Source organism: Rosa rugosa, chromosome 6 (genome assembly GCF_958449725.1).
Source record: "Rosa rugosa chromosome 6, drRosRugo1.1, whole genome shotgun sequence".
In the NCBI taxonomy this organism is placed as follows: Eukaryota; Viridiplantae; Streptophyta; class Magnoliopsida; order Rosales; family Rosaceae; genus Rosa; species Rosa rugosa.
This window is the reverse complement of record NC_084825.1, coordinates 10,434,045-10,442,065: the sequence shown is the minus strand read 5'-3', so window position 1 is coordinate 10,442,065 and position 8,021 is coordinate 10,434,045. Positions and strand designations below refer to the sequence as shown.

At 37.2% G+C, this 8,021-nt stretch overlaps 1 long non-coding RNA gene across 2 annotated transcripts; it reads right to left on the bottom strand.

Annotated features, from left to right (window-relative positions):
- Positions 1–657: 657 nt before the first annotated feature.
- LOC133718384 (uncharacterized) lies at positions 658–3,002 on the bottom strand. 2 transcript variants are annotated; one of them, XR_009850270.1, is made up of 5 exons: positions 2,783–3,002; positions 2,630–2,658; positions 2,514–2,564; positions 1,621–1,687; positions 658–924 (listed from the first exon to the last, which is right to left on the bottom strand). It is a non-coding gene; the product is annotated as an uncharacterized LOC133718384 (long non-coding RNA). The 2 variants fall into 2 exon arrangements; XR_009850269.1 differs by having other exon boundaries at positions 2,630–2,654; positions 2,783–2,997.
- Positions 3,003–8,021: the final 5,019 nt, after the last annotated feature.

Genomic DNA, 8,021 nt, shown 5'->3' with positions numbered 1-8,021 from the left:
TCAGTCCCTGGACTTCTAATTTCATCAAAAACACCCCTGCACTTTCAATTTTGATCTAATAGGTCCAATTCGTTAATATTCTTTCAAATAGTTGGATTATTTGTTGAAAAACTATTTATTTTTAATAGTAGGACTCACTCCTAAATTGACAATGCAGACCACCTTGACACCACATCATAAAACATAGGCCATATATGATCCACATTAACAAGTTAAATAACTCAATTGTCGGAAAACTAACAAATTGGACCTATTAGATCAAAATTGAAAGTGCAGGGGTGTTTTTGATGAAATTAGAAGTTCATGGACTGAATTTATTTTGGACCTAAACCACATGGTAGTAATTTGTATTTAGCCCTTTTTCTAACTCACTTTTTTCTTTAGAAATTAATTTAGTTAATGTTGAACCAAAAACTTGGTGGATTGATTCAGGAAGTCCCTTACATATTGTGGCGACCTGAATGGGTATACCACATCGCCGTAATATTAAGCCAATAGGAGCTCGATACGTCGTAGACGTACCGTAGACCTACCAACTTAATACTACAAGGCCTGTTGAAAATGCAAATTTTTGGGAAAATGGAGACCAAGAAAAACTTTTAAGAAAAGACTTTAAATCAACAACCCAACATTTATTAAATGAACAAATCTGGAAATGCTTAAAAACAAAGTGGGCAAGTGCACTGTGGCGCCTTAGGGCTTACATCATAACCGAAATGAAAGGAGTTCAACAATAACAATAAAACAAAGGGGTGAGGCGCGCTCCCAGGTAGGCGGACCTCACAGAGTTCAACATGGAATGAAAAACGAGTAAATCGATGGAATACCAAAAGGGAAGAACTTCAAGCAACAGGAACAGCAACACACGAACTCGGCCAACGACTCACTTCTAATCCAAATCGTACGGAATGACCTCGTTGTAACCTGAAATGTAGGGGTGAGCATTTCGTCCTCGCTAGCCCAATAGGGGCCGACCCAACCTTAGTTAGGTTTGAAAACTAATAGGTAAAACATAGCTACTAGAATATAGATCGCGCGCATTTGTAAAATCAAGTGAAACAAATGCAAACAAAAACAATCATAGTTGTTTCGTTTCAGGAAATCATATGCAGCATGCTTCACACAACTTGGAGCTCCGAGATACTTACCTGCCGGCTAAAGTAAAATAAATCGGTGACCGACCTGGTTCGTCCTGAATTCGAGAACCAGCCAACTACTCTGTAGTCCTTGTGACTACAAGTAGCGAAAGTGTCCATTTCCTGGCTCTGAGTCTCCTATGACTGGTTCACTGTCTGTATTTACCTTTCCTTGACAAACATAGGAGCACAGCCACCTCCGGAGGTTCACGGTTATCGACACCGTGGGATCCCTAGGAATCTACGTGTCTAGGTCCCATTCACTTTCAGGTCACAAACACAAACATACAAAGGGTACAGTATCTCAACATACAAGTCTAGCCTCGGTTTTCGCAATCAACAATTATCAGTTCTGAAAACACATGTATCACGAGGCATCGACTAATGAACAACCAAAAACATACTTGCAGGCAACATAATATTATACTAGAGCATTCTACATATAACAAAAAGCCTCTAACAAGGAAGGGACAGCTCACCCTACCTGGAAAATGCTGGCGTACTCCACACTCTGATGCTTTCCGCTTAAGCTTCCTTAACGATCGTGTTTCCTAAACCATTACTTAGTTTGTAAGTAATTATCCAGGTAAACATCATGATCAACTTTAAGTAATCGCGCATACTAAATTCTTTTTATTTCAATGAGACCATTAATTATTTCTTTCAACCTTTACCAATTTGGGAAACTAACTCCTTTCTTAAAAAGGAAAAAATGTCATTTTCGCTCCACTAAACTTTCATCAATCTGAGCGACCAAAGTCAAGTCGATCCTCATGTTTTATGAGGTCGGTCAACCATGGTCAACTCTAGGAGTTGACTTTTGACCTTTTACTTTGACTTCTGACTTTTCACCAAATATTCCTTTATTTACCATTATTTCTTATTTATTAAAAATAAATAAGTAAATAATTATAAATAAAGTTTTACTTTTACTTTTACCCATTTACTTCTCCTTTTTCACCTTTTCACTTTTACCATGACTTTTACCTCCACACTTTCACTTTTACCTTTTACCTCCTTTTTTACCGAATTTACCTTTACTTTCACCTTCTTCACTTTTTACCACTTTACCACAGTAAAACCTCATTTAATCCAACTTTTACCATTTTCTTTATTTTCCTTTTCTTCCAAAAACAAATCCATTTCTTTTCTTCTTCCTCTTCTTTTTCTTTTGGCCAAAACTATACAACAACAATCACCAAATCTTCAACAACAAATTCCAACACTTTGAAAATTATGCTAATAAAATCCTACTAATTAAACCATCCTCAAATCTCTATTTTTCACAATTTTTCCAACACAACAAAGGCTCAACACAATCAAAATCAACCAAATAAATCCCAAAATTCTAGGGTTTGTCCAAAACCCATTCCTTACCCTTTCTTCTTCAAAAATCACGGCCTATTCCTTCTCCTTGGCCTTCTTCACCTACAAATCCGTCCAACATCTCAACCAAAAAACTCGAAAACAAGGTTGCATGGATAGATCCTTACCAAAAATCCTTGCCAAACCCATAGCCTAGCTTCATGGTTTAAGGAGAAATCGGGTTCATGCAAACAAAATCACAAATCAAAATCAAAAACTCGGATTTAGGAAGAAATAGGTGTAGATAGGATGAATAGAGGCTAGATTAGGAGGGATTTTACCTTGATTTAAGCTTGGAAAGAAGAAATCACAAAAACCCCCAAATTAGCTTCGGGTTCTAGGGTTTTTGGAGGATTGAATGGCCAAATTTCTTGATTTTGGTTGGAGAAATGGAAAGAGGGGATGAAGAGAAGAAAATCTGGAAATTTTGGTTGAAATCCGGGTTCCGACGACGGCGGCGATTCCGGCGAGGATGAGGAGAGAGAAGCTCTCGGGTAGAGAGAGAGAGCTGATGTGAAAAATGAGGTGGGTTGAGGCTAGGGTTTGGAGAATGTGTTCCTTAAATACCTCTCCCAAATTTAATTGTGAAAAGTCTAAGTTGCCCTCCCTCCTTTTGGGCCAATGGACTTGGGCTGCTCCTATTTTCTTTTTCCTTTTAATTTTCCTTAAGCCCACTCCGAAAATACACTTCAAACATCCTTATTTCTCCGACACTTCACCGAATCCTTTCGGGAAAATTTTACGGGCTTGTCCTAAGCCTTGACACTTTAAAAAATACTTTCCTAGACCCAAATTGGATTTTCTCTAATTTCTTAATCCTTTAAAATGGCCTCAAAGTCTTAACCTAAGCGCGAATACTTGTGTACCTTACGAATACGTAGTTTCATACGTTATACGAAAAATTAAAATAAATAAGAAAAAATACGGGGGTCTACACATATTACTAATTCTCTGCAGAGATTCATAAGGAAGAGAGTCCCAAGAAGTGATGAAGTGAACCTGTGTGTAGGCAATGGCATGAGAGTGGAAGTCAAAGCTATTGGAACCTTATTAGATCTTGGTTTAGGAAAGTTGTTAGTTTTGGATAATGTTTATTATGTACCTTCCATGAGAAGGAATTTAGTTTCAGTTTCTCTTTTGGTTAAATTTGGATGTAGACTTCTTATTGACAATAATGGAATTATTATTTTTAAAGATTCAGTTCAAATTGGTTCTGGTGTTATATTGAATGATTACCTACAGTTAAATTGTTCACACAGTCAACAAGAAATTTCTCTGGTTGTTTATGTTTGTTGCTTTGTTGAAAATAAGTCCCTACAGTAGTGGTGTAGGGCTAGTCGGGCTTGGTGCCTGTTTTTGCACTCTATGTGCCTTGTCTGCTCTGGTTAGGTGGCGAGTTCCTTGCATTCGCAAATGGTCGCAACCTCCTAGGGACATCAAAATGTCTGCTCTAGGCAGGCGGCGAGTTCCTTGCGTGGTCAAATGGTTGCTGCCGCCTAGTGGTAGGGTGAAACTTAGTGTCACTGGATGTTTTGTCCAGTGGCAACATGATGGGAAAGCTGCTCATATGGATATTATGCTTAGCTGTAATCGAGTTGCAGATCTAGTTATCTTTCCGTCGTGTCACCGCTGTGTGACCTATGTCAAAGCAAATAGAGTCGCCATCAGAGCGCTCTTTGCTAGTTGGTGCTTAGTTGAATACAGTTATTCAGTAGAGACTCATGATAGTATGTCATGATAGTTGGTGCTTGTATTCGACAGTTTCATTAACAGTTTCTTTAATGAAGGCTTGAGGGCAGCCGCACCACCCTTTATTCAAAAAAAATAATAATAATAATAATAACACATCGAGTAACACTTTAACTGGTGTTAAAAGAACTAAATGCAATGAAAAGTCTGCATATTTGTGGCATAGAAGGCTTGGCCATATATCAAAAGAGAGATTGAAAATTTTGGTTAAAAACAATATCTTGAATGAACTTGACTTTTCTGATTTACAAGATTGTGTTGAATGTTTTAAGGGAAAGATAACTAACTTAAGGAAAAAGACTGCATACAGAAGCCAAGCACTTTACTGCATACAGAAGCCAAGCACTTTTAGAGCTCATACATACTGACATTTGTGGTCCATTTAGAACTCAAAAAATCTGTGGAAATGTGTATTTCATAACCTTCATCGATGACTTTTCTAGATATTGTTATGTTTATCTACTTTCAGAAAAATCTCAAGCACTCAAAGCCTTTCAAATATTTAAGGCTGAAGTAGAAAAACAACTAGAAAAGAAAATCAAAACTGTTAGGTCAAATAGAGGTGGTGAATTTTATGGAAAATACACAGAGAGTGGACAACAAAAGGGTCCTTTTGCTTTGTTTCTGCAAGAACAAGGCATTAAAGCTCAATATACCACACCATATAATCCTCAACAGAATGGTGTGGTTGAGAGAAAGAATAGGACACTTTTGAATATGGTCAGGAGCATGATGTGCACAACAGGTCTACCTAGGTTTTTATGGGGTGAGGCTTTAAGGACAGCAAACTATGTTTGCAATAGAACACCTAGTAAAGCTATAGAGAAAACTGCTTTTGAGCTATGGTGTGGCAGAAAGCCTAGTCTTCATCATTGTCATGTATGGGGATGCCCTGCAGAAGCTAGAGTTTACAATCCAAACATTAACAAGCTTGATCCTAAAACAGTAAGCTGCTATTTTATAGGCGACCCTGAAAAATCTAAGGGTTACAGGCTTTATGCAGCTCAGCACTCACCAAGAATTTTTGAAACACATCAAGTAAAATTCTTGGATGAGAAAATTCATAATACAAGTTTTGAAGATTTATCTTCAGAATTTGAAGAAATTATGGATAATGAGCATACTGAAAGTATATTGCCTATAATTCATGACACTCAAGCAGCCATTAGTGTTCCAGAAACTCAAAATGCACAAGATCAACTTGTTGATCAAGAAATGCATTTTGCAGATGATCAAGCTAATCTTGAACCCCTACCTGATCAACCACAGCCTGTAGAACCTCAAGATCAGCCTGCAGAACAACACCAAAACATAAATCCCCAATTAAGAAGATCTAATAGAGCAAGGAAACCAACTTATGGGGGGGGGGAGATTCTGACTACATTGTTTATTTGCAAGAACATGAAGTTGAAATTGATCTTGCAGATGACAATGATCCAGTCACTTTCAATCAAGCTATTGAAAGCAGTCAGTCAAGTGAGTGGAAACAATCTATGGAAGCTGAGATTGAGTCCCTGAACCACAATGCAGTTTGGGATTTAGTGAAACCTGATCCCAAACAAAAGGCTATAGGCTGCAAATGGGTGTTTAAAACCAAGAGAGATGCAAATGGGAATATAATTGAGAGACATAAAGCTAGGTTAGTTGCCAAGGGTTTCACACAGAAGGAGGGTATTGATTTTACTGAAACCTTTTCCCCAGTTTCAACCAAAGAATCTTTTAGGATCATTATGGCACTTGTAGCTCAATTTGACATGGAGCTACACCAGATGGATGTTACAACCTTCCTAAATGGAGAACTCGATGAGGTTATTTACATGAAGCAGTCAGAAGGATTTATTGAGCCTGGAACTGAAAACTTAGTCTGCAAGTTAAGAAAATATATTTATGGTTTAAAACAGGCCTCTAGACAGTGGTATAAAAAGTTTGACTCTGTGATTTCTTCTTTTGGATTCACTGAGAATTTAGTGGATGTGTGTGTTTATCTCAAAACATCTGGAAACCAATTTATATTTCTGGTACTTTATGTTGATGACATTTTGTTGGCCAGTAGCAACTTAAAGCTACTTAAAGAAACCAAAGCTTTTCTGTCAAAGAATTTTGACATGAAGGATTTAGGTGAGGCATCATATGTACTAGGAATAGAAATTATAAGAGATAGGGCACAAGGTTTGCTAGGTTTATCCCAGCAAAACTATATTGCTACAATTTTGAAAAGATTTGGCATGGAGACTTGTGCATCAGGGGAGGTTCCAATGTCTAAGGGAGATAAGCTCACTAAGAAACAAAGTCCAAAGAATGAAGTAGAAAAGGTGGATATGGAGTCCAAGCCTTATGCAAGGCTTGTTGGCAGCCTAATGTATGCTCAAGTCTGCACTAGACCTGATTTATCTTTTGCAGTTGGCATTCTTTCTAGATTTCAGTCTAATCCAGGTCATGAACACTGGGTAGCTGGAAAGAAAGTACTTAGGTACTTGCAGAGGACTAAGAACCACATGCTTGTGTATAGACAAGTGGAAAAATTGGAGCTTATAGGATATACAGACTCAGACTTTGCAGGGAATTATCCTGATTCCAAGAAATCGACTTGTGGATATGTTTTTATGCTTGCAGGAGGGGTTGTTGCTTGGAAAACTATGAAACAAACCTTAGTGACAACATCTACAATGCAGGCAGAATTTATTGCAGTATATGAAGGAATGTGTGAAGGGCTATGGATTAGAAATTTTTTGATGCAAACTAGGATTTTAAGTCATATTGTTTCTGATGCTCTTGTGATTCATTGTGATAATGAAGCAGCTGTGTTCTTCAGTAAAAACAGTAAAAGATCAAACAATTCAAAACATATTGATCTTAAGTACTACAGTGTTAGAGAGAGAGTCAAGCATGGTGAAATTTCAGTGTTAAGCATTAGCACAGACTCTCAGCTTGCAGATCCCTTCACCAAAGCATTGTCAGTAGCTGCTTTCAAGAAACACATTGAGAATATTGGTGTTTTACCTAGTTTAGGTTCTTGAGTTAAGTGGGAGCCTATTTAGTAAGAGCAAATTTTTATGAGTTTTTGTATTTTCTGAGTTCTTGTAAGTTTTGGTAGCTGTGATTTTCAGCTTATTCATCATCACAATTTTATGTATTATTGAATTTTGATTATCAATAAAATTCTCGAGGTATTTCACTCAGTTTGTGTTACTGCAATTTTATTTAAGTTTTCTGTAACTTTCATTTTGTGTTCTTGATTTACCTTGATAACAGATGGTCTTGTAACTTCAGTGAACATGTTCTTTCAGTTTAAAGTACAAGCATTAAGACCATCAGTGTTTTCAGTTTTTGCTTGAGTTTCATTTTGAAACATTTAGTTGGACCATTTAGGTATATGATCTTCTGGTAATACACGATGTTCATATACTGCATCATTTTGTTTTTAATAGCATATGTGGAATGCAGGAGCTTATGTTAGTGGTCTGGAAGTGCTGCATTTTTGTTAAAGTGTATGCTTTTCCTTGCTCTGCATCAGCAACTGTGTTTTGACCATGCTGAATGGATTTTGAGACTTTTCCTTATTCTGGTGCACACTTCAGTCGGTTGTAAACAAGTTAATGTTATTTAGTTTTGGTTGTCCTTGATAACCAGTGATAGTCCAAGTGGGAGATTGTTAGATCAAAAGTGGACTCATCACAAGTTATCCTAGAGCAACTAGGAAACCATCAAAGCATTAAATCGAATACAACATGGATCTGGAAAAGAATCAACCTAGATATCTAATGTGATAGT